Source organism: Aplidium turbinatum, chromosome 4, assembly GCF_918807975.1.
Source record: "Aplidium turbinatum chromosome 4, kaAplTurb1.1, whole genome shotgun sequence".
NCBI classification, from domain to species: Eukaryota; Metazoa; Chordata; class Ascidiacea; order Aplousobranchia; family Polyclinidae; genus Aplidium; species Aplidium turbinatum.
In genome coordinates this window covers 22,445,601-22,461,324 of record NC_137475.1, presented here as the reverse complement: position 1 = coordinate 22,461,324, position 15,724 = coordinate 22,445,601, and the positions used below count along the sequence as shown (strand labels likewise).

Below are 15,724 nucleotides of genomic sequence, written 5' to 3'. Positions count from 1 at the left end.
TGGTGGAGATCTTGCAAGACAATGGTTCACTGTTGCATATTTTGTAAAAATATGCATATTTTTTAAAAAGTTCAATGTACCAAGTATATACAGCAGCTTAGTAATTGAAGGGTTTAATTACTACATATTTGTGGAAGCTTTAAGCTAAAGTAAGCTTGAAATTAGTACCATAATTGGAAGATGCTATGGTGCTTAGCCAGCATCATTTCTAAAAACATTGATTGATCAACTAATTCAGTTGACAGTGATTTTGAAAAGTGTAATTAAAGTTGTTTTATTTAGTGATACTACAAAACGGTGATAGGTTTCAATTTGTTGCACTCAAAATAGCCACTTCCAAAAATAATTTGTAAACAAAGAGCATTAGCAAGACAAATTTGAGTATGTATGTATGCAGGTTCAGTAATTTAAAGCAACGATGTCACAAAGGTTAAAAGTCCTGAGATTTAGCTTAAAACTAGTTAGGCTGACGGAAGATACAGCAGAATCAGATACCGTAACTTGTTCCATATTTGGTAAGCCTGGTTTGCGACATGTATAGCATCTTAATTGATTATGTACACGCTGGAAATTTGATTGAATGGACCAGTTAAGGCAGTTATGCTGTCTGACAAAGGTTATGTTTTGTTTATTTCCTTTGTGTTGTAATTTCCTATTTATTATGTTAAGCTTACCATTTTTGTAGGTCAATTAGTCCACTTTGAGACTACCAGCAGGTCACTAATGCAGTAACCGGTTAACCACTACCTTTATTAGCAATTATCTTTTGTTGTTATTAGCATTACAGTTCATAATCAAATGCTGTATATATGCTTTTTAGGATTATGAATTATCTTAGTTATGATTATTTAGTTGGATAATGTCACAAGTTAAGTGTAAGTGTGGTGGAATATTGGAATAAACTGCTGTTTACCACAATGTAGCAGCACTACAAATGTGGAATTTTGTTTGTATCATACAAAGTTCCAAGTGGTGAAAAGAAAAAAATTTCTGTTTCAACAGCACAGTGGGCAAAACAGTTTCATCAGGTAAGATCAACACAATAAAATAATTTTATGTCATGATGGTTGACATTAGTAAAAATTAAGAGCTGATGCCTAGTGAATCACGTAATGTGTCATATATATATATTATGCGTTTTTTTTTTTTAAATTTAAGCAAGAAGCATATGGTGCTTACTGCTACTGTACTTGTATATTGAGAAGATTCACTAATCTGGCATCCCTGTGTAATGTGTATAGTTAATTTGTGATGAACACGTGTGCTAATTATAACATACATTGCTAAATGTTATTTTTGATAGGTCATTGATTTTCAGATTTAGTTGGGGATGTCAATAGAGAGAAGATGCTACTAAGTAAAGCTTCAGATGCTCTTCTCATCTGTCCTTACCAGCGATAATTCAAGAAACGTTTGCTGCTGGCTGCTGTACTTGCAAGAAGAATAAAGCAGGATCATCTTGAACACTACTTCGGCTGTCAACGTTGACCAAAGAGTTGCATGTGATACCGCACCTACAGTTCGAATGCTTGGCAGCATAGCCGTAGGAGATGGGGGGGCAGGGGGGGCGGTCGCTCCCCCGCTGAAAAAAAAATGCCGCGAATTTGGGCAAAAATCTGCACTTATTTGGGCAAATCAATCTTATCATGATATTTCGACATTTTACCAGTTTAGAAACTTTACGTAATTGTTATAATTTATGAGATATATACATTAATATTTTCCAATCAAAGTAAAATGCATTTTCATCGATTTTGAAAATTGTTGCATGTGGTATTGCAATTTGGGCACAATGATAAGTTTCGATTCAACACCACCTGCAAAAAGTAAAGTGTAAAAGAACATAATTGGCAAGCAAAGTTAAGCTTATTAGTACCGATATTCACCAGCATGTACATAGGCTGCATTTCTTCACAGGTGAGATTTCTAAGCTTGCTGGGTAGCCTGCTAATAACCTTCTGAGGTTTTTGCTTATTACTTTATGTGCATTTTGTATGTAATATATACATTAACATTTTTCTTTAAATGTTAAATGTAGTGTCATCAATTTTGGAACTTTTGTATTTGTTATATTGCAATTTGGGCAGAATGTTAAGCTTCGATTCACGATTCAGTATATATCTGCAGAGTGTCAATGTAAAAAAATGCAATTAGCAAGCAGAGGTACCGGTAAGCTTATCACTGAAGTTCATTTGGAATTAGGATATACACTACGGTACGGTACATTTTTTCGCTGGTGGAATTTTGAAACCCTGCTTTGTACTGGTAATCTTATGAGGTTTTTTGCTTCTTTCTCTATATTCTACTAATGTATGATAGCCTATTTATTTGTAATAATATTTGGGCAAAAATGTTCAGTTATTGGGCAAATCAATCTTACCATGAGTTTTCAAAATCTTTCTAGTTTAGGAATTTGTTTATAGTGTTGCATTTTGTATGAAATACATTAACATTTTTTTTAAATGTTAAATGTAGTGTCATCAATTTTAAAACTTTTGTATTTGGTATATTGCAATTTGGGCAGAATATTAAGCTTCGATTTAGTATATATATGATATATCATATCTGCAAAATGTAAAATAATGCAATAAGAAGGCAGAGGTAAGCTATTACTAATAATCATTAGGATATATAGTTAGGGCAATATATGGTTTGACCCCAAAAAAATTGCAACAAAAGGTTTTTCAACTGATTTGATTAGTTTTGGGTATCAGTATTGACATATTCAAAATCTTAAGCAATCCAACTTCCGGAAAGTGGTTATTTTCAAGATGGCCGCCAAACCATTAAAATAACAGGAAATTGACCATAACTCGGTCATCATATGACCAAAACATGGAGTTTTGGTGTCTATATCTAGGTGTTTGTACCCTGTGAAGTCAATGAGACCATTTTCAGAGTTGTTGAATTATCTGATAGCCTATAAATTGAATATGGCAATCCAAGATGGCCGCCAAATCAACAAAATAACAGTAAATTGACCATAACTCGGTGATCATATGACCAAAACATGTAGTTTTGGTGTCTATACCTAGGTGTTTGTACCCTGTGAAGTCAATCAGACCATTCTCAGAATTGTTGAATTATCTGAGAGCCTATAAATTCAATATATAGCAATCCAAGATGGCTGCCAAACCAATAAAATAACAGTAAATTGACCATAACTCGGTCATCCTATGACCAAAACATGTAGTTTTGGTGTCTATATCTAAGTTTTTATACCCTGTGAAGTCAATGAGACCATTCTCAGAATTGTTGAATTATCTGATAGCCTATAAATTCAATATGGCAATCCAAGATGGCTGCCAAAACAATTAAAAATGAACAATAACAATGTATTGGTTATTAAAAACCAGGTGAATTTCTATACATATTTGGGTAAACTAAGCAAGCGTAAAGAGTTCATACGATGTGGTCATGTACATCAGTAGACTCTTGACATAATCAGCGTAAATAAAGCACATGAGTCAAGTATTACTAAATCTCATTGCTGTCACTCTCCTTGTCATCGTCTGTAATTATGTGATTGCTGTATGGGTTGACACATGAACCAGTTTGGCATGGTCCACATTCAGCATGACATGGTTGGTAGCCCATACCTCCGGCAACTGCAGTGAGGTGGACACGATTCGCAATTGCAGTGTATCATTTTCAGTAGGTTGTCCGGGGCAGCTTTCATGTCCGTCATGATTGGAACCATCTGATTATTGTCTACTTTCCATCCCCAGTCTAGAGCATCCACACGATCGTCAGTAGCTTACCCATCCAGACCATAATCTGGTAGTAAACTCTGAGGCAGTGGAATTTGGTAGAGGATGGTGTAGGTGGAAAATGTTCAGGGTGAACAAAGGACTTGAATGTTGTAATTTTCTTGACCAATGTATTGCAGCGCTGTGTTTCCAGGTTACTACTGCCATCGTTGCCAAACATAACGATCATAGCTTTGTTTCCAAGATCCTTAATCAAACAGGTGATCTCTCCATGCAGGAAGTGATAAAGCACGAGCTCAGTACATGCCAACCCGCCTTGTTTGAAGCTAGACATTTTTTCCGAGAAGCCGATAAGTCTCAAATAGCTCCCGCCATCACAGAACATGCCAGCAGTGTGACGTCAGGCGATTATGAAGTAGTGAAAAAATCTGCCCCGAAAACCGATCACTACGTTCTTGATGGGGGGTTCTTGTTGCATCGAGTGCTATGGGAAGCTGGAGACAGCTGTGGGTCTATTGTACAGTCGTATGCAGATTATACCATTCGTCATTATCGCTTAGCAACGGTGGTCTTTGATGCATATGGTGGTCGGTCTATCAAAGACAATACCCATCAAAGACGCGGCATGAACGTCCACCGGGTTGTTCACTTTACTGCAGACACCAAGTTCATTGGAAAGAAGGAGCAGTTTTTGTCTCGAGCTTCCAACAAGGAAGGATTAATTTCTCTAATTTCTGCTCAACTGAGGAATAAAAGCTGCAATGTGATCAGCGCACCAGGTGATGCAGATGTTGACATCGCCAAGACGGCAGATGGACAGCCCTCATCGACATGGCACGACTTTAATTGGTGAAGACACGGCTCTTTTAATATTGTTACTATGCTATGCTAACACTGACCCACACATTAAAGACCTTTACTTTCGCTCCGACAAAGCTTACTCAACCAAGATACACGACATCAACAAACTGAAGGCAATCACCGGGCCAGATATAGCCTATGCTCATTGCTCACAGCTCCTCTTCATTCATGCATTCACCGGTTGTGATTAAACGTCAAGGATCTTTGATATCGTGTCCACTTCACTGTAGTTGCCGGAGATATGGGCTACCATGCCATGCTGGATGTGGACCATGCCAAACTGGTTCATGTGTCAACCCATACAGCAATCACATAATTACAGACGATGACATCAAGAGTGACAGCGATGAGCTTTAGTAATACTTGATCCATATGCTTTCTTTATGCTGATTATGTCAAGAGTCTACTGTACATAACCACATCGTATGAACTCTTTATGCTTACTTAGTTTACTCAAATATATATAGAAATTCACCGGGTTTTTTAATAACCATTACCAATACATTGTTATTGTTCATTATTAATTGTTTTGGCAGCCATCTTGGATTGCCATATTGAATTTATAGGCTATCAGATAATTCAAAAATTCTGAGAATGGTCTCATTGACTTCACAGGGTATAAAAACCTAGATATAGACACCAAAACTGCATGTTTTGGTCATAGGATGACCAAGTTATGGTAAATTTACTGTTATTTTATTGGCTTGGCAGCCATCTTGGATTGCCATATTGAATTTATAGGCTATCAGATAATTCAACAATTCTGAGAATGGTCTCATTGACTTCACAGGGTATAAAAACCTAGATATAGACACCAAAACTACATGTTTTGGTCATATGATCACCGAGTTATGGTCAATTTACTGTTATTTTATTGGTTTGGCAGCCATCTTGGATTGCCATATTGAATTTACAGGCTATCAGATAATTCAACAATTCTGAGAATTGTCTCATTGACTTCACAGGGTATAAAAACCTAGATATAGACACCAAAACTACATGTTTTAGTCATATGATGACCGAGTTATGGTCAATTTCCTGTTATTTTAACGGTTTGGCGGCCATCTTGAAAATAACCACTTTCCGGTAGTTGGATCGCTTAAGATTTTGAATATGTCAATACTGACACCCAATACTAATCAAATCAGTTGAAAAACCTTTTGTTGCAATTTTTTTGGGGTAAGGTCATATTTTGTCATATATTGCCCTAACTAATACACATTTCTTCATTGGTGGAATTTTGAAACCCTGCTTTGTACTGGTAATCTTATGAGGTTTTTGCTTCTTTATCTATATTCTACTAATAAATTTATTTGTAAAAATGTCCAGTTATTGAGAGAATCAATCTTACCATGAGTTTTGAACATCTTACCAGTTTAAAAACTTTGTATATATTGTTATAGTGTAATATTTTGTATGACATACATTAAAATTTTCCCATGAATGTAAACAGTGCCATCTTCAATTTTGGAAAATATTGTATTTGGTATGTTGCAATTTGTGGAGAATGTTAAGCTTCGTTTTAGTACCTGTGAATTTTCCAGTGTTTGATTTCATGTTTTTGTGGGCTACAGTTGAATTGTTTTCTATAAAAAGAATTTTTTGTAATAACTGCTGCTTGTGTTTACTGGTCCTAGGGTTGGTATGCTCAGCTATTTACCATGAATGACACAGTATTATAGCAATCAATGATCAAATATACAGGCAAGTGTTATGTTGTTTTGGCATCCAATTCATGCAGTTAATATTAGAGATGTACCGATACCAATATTTTGGCCGATACCGATCCCGATACCGATATCACTTTTTTAGGCCGATACCGATACTGATACCGATATTTTGGCCGATACTTTGGTGTTACAAAAAGAAGCAATTTTGGTATTTGCAAGGAATCATATCAAATGCTAAGTTTTACCTTATTTGCATAAAACTATTGAAAAAAGCTTTCAATTGGCATAACTTATTAAAGATTCAAGAATCCAATCTCAACTGCATTGTTGTGTCATAATAGTAGGTTTTAGTAATGAAAGGCCACCATAATTGAGGACTGGGGTATAAGGGAAGAAACATTACATCATAATTGGGGTTTCTGAAAAATTAATAAAGTGTTTGCGCAAACTCTCCAAATAGGCTATCATAATTGATAATAAGATGTAAAATGTAAACCAAGTGATTTGTGTAGTCGTACAAAAACTATTCGACAAGTAATGTGCAACCTAATGGCGCTTGTCGTTCGGTTGAAAAGCTTTTACCAGGCCAAGACTACCCAGGTAGCAAAAATGTATACTTTTGCATCGTTTTTACGTTGCTAAACGTTTAATAAACCCGTGTAACTTGGTTGTTTTTATTAAGCTGGTTCTATCAGTTTCTGATTAAATTTCCACGTTTCGTTGTAATAAACTCACCAAGCTTAAACAATGTCATGGCAGAATAAGTATGCTCAAAATGATAGCAATGAAACTACGAATCCTCACTAAACTAATCAAAATGGTCTTGTTGCGCCTAAAATGACCAAGGCCTATGAGAGGGGGTACGGAGGGTACGGCGTACCCTTGACGGCCCAAGCCTGTGTTTGTTGGGAGGGCCCGAAATTTTGGTTTTATAGTTTACGCGCAAAAATGTTTGGCTAAAACCATTCTAAACGACTGATTTCAAGCATTAAAGTTGTTATTCTTAAGTCCTGGGGGCCCATAATCTAGCAAAAGGGCCCAGAAAGGTAAGCGAGTGCTTGGCAAGCAAATTATGGGCCCAAAGTGGTAATTTAATGCTTTACGTGCAAAAATGTTCTGTTTAAAGCACCCTAAATTAAATCATAACACTTAGTTATTCTGCTGTCCGGGCGTACACTAGCCATTTCAATTCTTGTCGATGTCAATTCTTGCTACAAAACGGCTGCCGAGAAACATATAGTTGATTTAATGGTCTAAATGGCTAGCGTGGAAGCTACACCGTTATGGTTAGCGAATCGCAACAGCTCGCTGTACTAGTGAGTGCTCAGCCTTGTGCTGATAGCCGGGAAGAACGCTCCTTTCTTCACAATGAGGTTGTCATCTTAGGCGCAACAAGACCATTTATTGATTAGTTTAGTGAGGATTGGTAGTCCCATTGCTATCATTTTAAGCCTACTTACTCTGCCATGACATTGTTTAAGCTTGGTGAGTTTATTACAACAAAATGTGGATATTAAATCACAAACTGATAAAACCAGCTTACTAAAAACAACCAAGTTACATGGTTTTTTAAACGTTTAGCAACGTAAAAACGATGCAAAAGTATACATTTTTGCTACCTGGGTAGTCTTGGCCTGGTTTTATCCTCTGCTGAGAAATAAAAAGAAACACAAATGATAAATATTGGAGAAATTGAGTCTCCTTCACAACTTAAGAATCGAACAACGCAAAACTGCTGAAACAAAACGTTTTGTTTGAGTGAAAGAATCACTGTAAGCAAACAATGCCAAGAGGTACGCACATGAAGTCATGGGAGTGTGAGGTATCAAAAATTTGAACAGGTTGTTATTTTTCTATATCAATGTGGTGTTAGTTACTACTTTAAAAAATCTATGTAATATCTTTGCTTCTGCAAAAATCCGCAGCAAACGTCTTTTTTTACATGTTTAGTATCGGCCAAATTTTGCCGATACCGATGCCGATACCGATACTCAAAAAATGGCCGATATCACCGATACCGATGCCGATATATCGGTACATCTCTAGTTAATATATCGGGCAATGTAGATAGTATGATATTGATGATGTTGTCTGTATTTTCTGGCAAGGATTGAGTTTGAAACTATTACCTATAGGATAGGCCTATGAGTTGTTTTAGTTCAGTGCCTACGATTTCAGTAGTTGCTTCATCATGAACTTAAAATATCTTGGTAATGATGTTAATGAAAAAACATTGGCTACAACTTCACTGTAATGAGATCAATATTCATACTAATTAATAGCAACTTAGCTTTCTTCAAAGGTGCAAATTTGATGCTCATAGTATGATAAATTGTCGAATTCTTTTCAGGTTGCAAGGTTTTAAGTAGCATGGAGTAAGTAATGTTACTTTAGTTTGATGAGTAAATAGGTTGTCATTTTAGATTTTTTCAATGCAAATTTACGAACCTTGAGTCTTGAGATTTTGAAATGATCTGAGGGCATGGATATTTAGCCACTGCTGTCCAGTTATTGTTGAATTCTCAGTTTAATTTGTTGTTGAATCCAGTTAGGCCTGTATATATAATATATATATATATACATATTTTTGTGCCACAAGAAAATTATTTCAATTTGATGGTTTATTAAGTGTAAAGTTAATTCAGCCTTGTTTTGCTGCCTGTGTTTTTATAGTACACTGCCAAGTTGATGAATGTTTTTTGAATTTGATGACTTATTTCAATTTGATGGTTTATTTAGTTTAAAGTTAATTCAGCCTTGTTTTGCTGCCTGTGTTTTTGTACACTGCCAAGTTGATGATTTTGGAGTTCTTAGACTACACTATCTCAGAGGTTGTGAGTAATATTGTGTTTTTCAAAATATGTTTGCAAAGGCAAAATTTGGGCAAAGTTTGGAAAATTTGGGCAAATTTTGTTCGCCCCCCCAAAATTTTTTACTCTCCTACGGCTATGCTTGGCAGTACCGCCAAAATCTTAGATATTGTAAAGCACTCTGCAGTGAAGGGATCTAATGTCGAGAAGTGAACATTAGACTAACCACTCTGGCATACTGCGCTTTACTCGAGACTGCATAAAACAGTGATTGAAAGTGGCGTATCCATATCTACAGCACATACTGTATGCTAATTTCCGGTACAGTAAACCTTGCATATAACATACAGTATGGGTATATAGACGAGAATTTTAATCCGGATGGTTTCTTATACGTATTAGTTCATTCAGATGAATGAGGGTTATAAGAGTGGTTTACTGTACTTTCACTGCAACTACATCATTGCCGCATTGGCACCCTTCTGTGTACTTTTTACAGTAGGCTACCTATTTAAATTACGGTGTTAATAGAAAGCCTATTTTATTCTTTAAAGTAATGTGCTATGAAATCACCTTGAAAAGCATACGATGAAAGTATGCTACGATATTTATTGTACAAATCAAAAACGGATAACAAAATACAACAAGAATCCTCCTTCAATGTTTGCTTTCAGAATTGTTTGTACTTTTCAGAGTGCTACGTAGTGCACTGTTCGGCTTATGCGACTGTTTTGCTGTTTTGTTTCTCTTGTAGGAAGTCTTGTAGTGGTAAAAAATATGAGTCCTCATATGCATGTATCTCTCCAGCAGAAGTTAGAAGTTCAGTTTTTTTATTTCTGACCATCACAGCGAAAACAATACATGTCAACATAGCAAGGGTCTTCAAAGGCGCCTTCGTTGAGGGTTTCCAGTTAATAGATTGCTGTATACCTTGCACAGTCCAAGTTCGACAATAAGCTTTCTTCACAGTAGTCATGATTTGCATTAGGCAGATTAAGGTTATCGATTTCATTGCGCAATATGTCGGTGTAATACCCCACGTTTCGAAGAGAATTTCCACCTTCCAAATCTTCATTCAACTGTAAAATACAAATAAATTCAGTATTACACCATCTTCATCAATTGCCATTATTCTCTCCGAACTTAGAAGGCATGGCACCCAAAGAAGAACGTTCATTACCTCAAAATGTAAATCTAGCTACGAAATTATTGAATTAAAGCACTTCTAAAGTAACACCATCATAATGGTGTACATATATATTATGCTTTTGAAAACTAACTTTTTCAACCTGAAGGCCAACCCTGAAGCAGTTAAGTATTTCACTGGCTAGATTTCCAAATTTCATATTGATAATATTATTTTTATTATTATCTATTTGCATCAGACCAATAAGTCCATATTAATTACCATACGTATGCAAAAAGACAAAAACAAAAAACACAAGAATAATCACAATAACCCGGTTAACAGATAATGCTGTTGCAGAGAATTGTTAACGACAAGCTGCGAATGGCACATTTAAAATATGACGATTTGACAAGAGCGTCAGAATTGCAGATTCAACGAGCATTTTTGGATAGGAGTCTTAAAGAGACTTAGTTAGTAAGATATATGAATAGTATTTTGCATCTGAACAAGTGTGGTTAAACATACCTCATCAAAAAATATTGTAAGTTCTTCTTTACTCATGTCTTGAAGAGCCTCCAAACATTGTGACAACATTTTAATGACTTTTAAAAACAATATAATTAAAAACCTTTCTGTACACTTATTGCTGCATTGTAATAAATATATACTGTATTTATGAACATTCTCTATTTGTATTATGCATATAAATTGTTTTCTATATCATGAGTGGCCCACGAGTAACATGCTAAATGTGACATATCCGAAATATAGAACTGCAGTGTATATTTCCTTTTGAATGAAGCTAGCTGTTTGCATTCAAAAGTACCGTAAGTTACCAATAGCCTACCTTAGCTCACCAGTGTTTAATTCAATCAAACATAGTTATTTTGCTTATGTGCTTGTGAGAATTAGCACCAGCATATTTTTAGTGGAAATTGCTCAAAATCAACTGTGGTTAGTGAATAAGAACTCATAGTACAGTACCAATACAAATGTGTCATGTCAAATGCACTTCTTCATTTTGGTGCAAAATACATTAAGTGGAACAAGAAAGGAGATTACATACATAACGTGATGATGATAGCAGTTCGTCTTTCTGGCCTATTTGAGCTGGACTTATCCATTAGAGTCCTAACATTCCAGGTTCCAAATTTCATAGTTACATATTTCGTTTTTCGACCGCAGGTAAGGTGAACCCTCTGGACGCGGTTTTCCAGACAGGTTGAGTTGAAGCAGACTATGTTCAGGGCACCTTTTCTAGCCCCTTCCCTATTCAGGGTGAGCAGAGTGGATCCTAAAGAGGGCTGCTCAGTCGTGATAACTGCTGCCGAACATCTTTCCTGCTTCTTCCAAAAGATAGAGCGACTGAATCAAGTTACCACCACTAACGTGTCGGTTCCGCACTAGAAACTTCCAGCTTTCACTTGCCTGTTCCCGTTATGCATTATCGATCGCCGTTAGGTTTGAGTGTCTTGCGAAGACGCCTGTGCGTGAATTGATTAGCGTGGACTTGCTGGCGCACACTCAACAAGCACACATAAACTTGACAGGGCCATCAGCTTTATCCAATGGCAAGGCAAACCAAGACGATTGGAGCTGGTGGCATGCTGCAGCCTTCATCCGCCTTCACAGTCGTTGAGCCTGGCTGGCTTCATCCGCCTGTTCCGCCGTTGGGGACATAACGTAACTTTATATTTTTTATCAGTAATAAACAAACAAGTTTTTTGCAAGTACATCTGCAGTCTGTAGTGTATACTGACAAACAATAAATATTCAATGGCAAGTTAGAATAAATTTATGGGCCTATCCTAGAAAACTAGCCACAAGAATGGGCAGTTTTTTGACTGTAATGCACATATTCTTAATGAACAGCAAAATTGTTGATTTTGACAAGTATAATATAGTTGTTAACATACCATATGTCAAGCAGATCACAAGTGATTAGTAACTGTAATACAGAATAAAATGATTGATTGCGCATGTCTGATGTAGCCTAAGTATCTAGATTTACATACCGTAGTCTAATAAATAATCTAATCAAATGTTCTTCAGAATAAATACCTGTACAGTCACTAGATATATATTTATAAACTTTGAATAGACAAAAGTACTGTTTAATCTTGAGTCTAGGTCAATTTCCATGGGCAACAAGTGCCCTCCTTTAAATTACCCAGTGCCTAATATTCCTGGCAGAAAAGTTAGCAACTGACCAGCCTTTTAAGAACCTATGTTTTGGTCTTCTGCTGAAGAAGCCAAAATTTAATTCCTTAGTAATTTGAAAACTCACATCATCTTTTAACTACTTGTTGGCCTAGTCATGATACCAGTGCCTTTCTGCATATGCCTTCTGTCTATGGCTCAACTTGGTGCAGCAAGCATTCTGAGCTACGGTATGTTCTGAGGAAAACGTGCACATGGAGTATTATATTTTAATTAAAATTACACAGTGAAGGCCTAAAAGGAACGTTTAGCACTTCTGTAACACAATTTCTTCTTTCTAGCGTTATTCCCCCCATTCAGCAGCCCAAACTCACCTAACAAACACTGCAACCATTCAATTCGCCATTTTTCTAGGCTACAGGTATATATCTAGTAGTTTTGCTGATTCAGCAAAACGTATTAACCACCGACAGAGGGCGTACGTGCCGAGTTTAAACAGCAAGATTCGTATTCAGTTGGCGAACTAGGTATATTTATTAACTATGATTGAAGTCAATTCAATGAGTATGCCAAATTTTCATGCTAGCTTCTATTGTGCCATACAAGTTCTGGATTGAATGATTTCAATACTTCATGACCACTGCCAGTAAAAATTGTTAATGCTTTTGGCTTTTATTCCAAGAAAAGGTGTAGGCTACCGTAGCCTAGCTATGACATGTTATAACTGTGTTTGCTATCACTTAGCCGGTTAGCCTATAGGCAAATTGTTCGTAAACTGTTTTTCGTAAAATGAAATCCGTAAAACAATTCTTCGTAAAGCATTTCTTCGTATGGGCCTACATCAAATTTTAACTGTATGCACGAAAAAATGCTTTAGGAAGAATTGTTTTACGAAGAATTAATTTTACGAACAATTGCTTACGAACAATTGCTTTATGAACAATTGCTTACGAACAGTGCTTAACACAGCACTGATACGATATTATAGCAGTAAACTTTTATAAAGATTTTTAAATGAGTTAAGTGGAGTTTTTTTTCTCATTTTCAATGGGATTGAATTCCAAATTTCCACACCTGTAGGCACTAGCGTACGCAGGGGGGGGCCATGCCCCCCCCCCCCCCCCCCTTAAAATGTTTTAATAGTTAACGACGTAGATTAAGGCATTTAATATGTTTTGGATTGCACTGTCAAAGCAATTAACAATGTTATTCTATAGACTAAGCCAATACGAAATACATGGCCCAATCCACCTACCCCACCCCAGGTATGCCAATGTAGCATAGTGTTCTGTAAGCCTATTATAGTGAGAAAGAAGTGGATAAAGTGTAAGCTAAAACCATACTGGGATATCATGAAGACGTCTGGGATATCAAAGGCCAGTAGCGTAGCCAGGGGGGGTTTGGGGGGTTACAACCCCCCCCCCCCCCTTTGGTACGCGTGTGACGTCACGATATTGAGAAAGATGCTTTCAGTCTCCTTATGCTTGGGAATGATGCTTTCAGTCTAAAAAAAAACTTGCCTAATTTTAAACAAAACTGCATTAAAAGAGCGAGTTTTGCCAATACCAAACATTCAAACATCTCAGCCAGGAATTAGCAACAAGAAAACATAGAGACTTAGCTTTATTTCCGAAAAATGCCGAAGAAAACATGATCTTATCCTTTTTCTATGCCACCTGACAGCACCATTTTACAGGAATAGTCATACCCTCATTTTTGTTGAAAATGCTCTCAGAATGCACCAAATTCAAAGTAATTTTTCAAAATTTTCTGGGGGAGGCCCCCCAGACCCCCCGCCGCTGGGTGTCGTCTTAGGCGAAAACGCCGTCGGGCTTCGCCCGCCGGTCGTCAAAACCTCCCCTTTCAAAATTCCTGGCTCCGCTACTGTCAATGCCCCCCCCCCCCCTTGAGAAAATCCTGCGTACGCCACCTGTAGGCCTATACTTGAAACTACGTTGAAGATGAGTATTGAGGAACATAAAAATTATCCTTATCAATAGACCGATCCATCGCCTAGCAACGCTCAGCCAATCAGAGCGAAGGAGAGCAAGCTATCTTTTTTAGCCCACTGTCTAGCATTGCTTTTATGCAGTTTCCGTCACATTTATGCTGTGATATTTTAGAAGTAGAATTTTCTTCTGCGGTACTTGCAGGTTTGACAGCAAATACCTATTCGAGATGTCTTAAAAAACTTAAAATCGGAAACCTGCTGCAAATAGTGCTTTCTAAGGTAGCCACTTTAACAAGTCGAAATTCTGCCACTGAAATTGATTAGAATGAAACCGCCAACCAATCATAAGCTACGGTTTAAGTGACGTAAAAAATAGCGAAAAGAAGATGATAGAAAGCAAATTAAGTGATGGATTTTTTGTCAGCTGGTTGGCTTCTTAGAGGTTAGGGTTAGGGCTAGAAAGTAGCCATTTAATTGACGCGGGTTCGATTCCCACCACTGTTATTGCTCTTTTTCTTCTTTAATTACCAAATAAAGTCCAAAACAAGCATTAACTCTCTGGCTGAGTGCTAGAAGGGTCACAATTGGACGGTAGCCTCTTATAACCTGTTCTGATTGGTTGGCGGTTGCATTGTAGTCATTCGCAGTGGCAGAATTTCGACTTGTTAAAGTGGCTACCGCTTTCTAAGACACTGTTTAACCATACTGGGTTGCTAGAGCCATGCAGTGTTATCAATGGTTTGAATAGTTGATCATATTTTTATAGAAGAAGTTATATAGCCTGGATGGTGTGCTGTGCTGCAACTGCTACGTTGTTTGATTGAGTTGTTACAATTCACTGGAGTGAAAAATTAATATAAAGGCCAAATCTTTTAAATGAAACCCATTTCTTAGTCTGCAAAGAGTCAAAAGTGGCTGATTTTCCAAAGACAATTTCAAACATTTTCTTTGCATTCTTTGTATTTAATGGCACTTGTGGCATTTTACATCAAAAAATCAAACAGGGTTTTAAATTGCAGGTGACTTAAACCAGTATAATATGTAAACAATTCACTAGCAGGAGAATTTAAAATGGATCTTGCACTAAAAAATGACCCTTCTTGCAATTGTAGCAAAAGAAGAGATTGCGATTCATGTTGCATTTTTAGAGCACAAAGTTCTTCTTTTAAAGCTTGATTTTCAGTTATCAGCTTGCATGATTCGGCAATGAAAGCATAGCCTGTAAACTATGGTTGTTTAAATTCAATGGTTGCATAAAATAAAAAAATGAACTGAAACATATAATACCAATGGTAGCCTAGTAGCCTACCGTAAGCTACCAGTAGCCTAATTAATTCATACAAATCAAGAAATAAACCATAGCCCAACCCATTGCAAAATGACTAAATGAGATGTCATGGATAATTATAACTTAATAGGCTATTATTTTGTGC

At 36.7% G+C, this 15,724-nt stretch overlaps 1 long non-coding RNA gene across 1 annotated transcript; it reads right to left on the bottom strand.

The window, feature by feature from the left end:
• Positions 1-9,779: 9,779 nt before the first annotated feature.
• On the bottom strand, positions 9,780-10,812 carry LOC145768284 (uncharacterized). Its single transcript, XR_014288928.1, has 2 exons — positions 10,706-10,812; positions 9,780-10,130 (listed from the first exon to the last, which is right to left on the bottom strand). It is a non-coding gene; the product is annotated as an uncharacterized LOC145768284 (long non-coding RNA).
• Between the last annotated feature and the right edge of the window lie 4,912 nt (positions 10,813-15,724).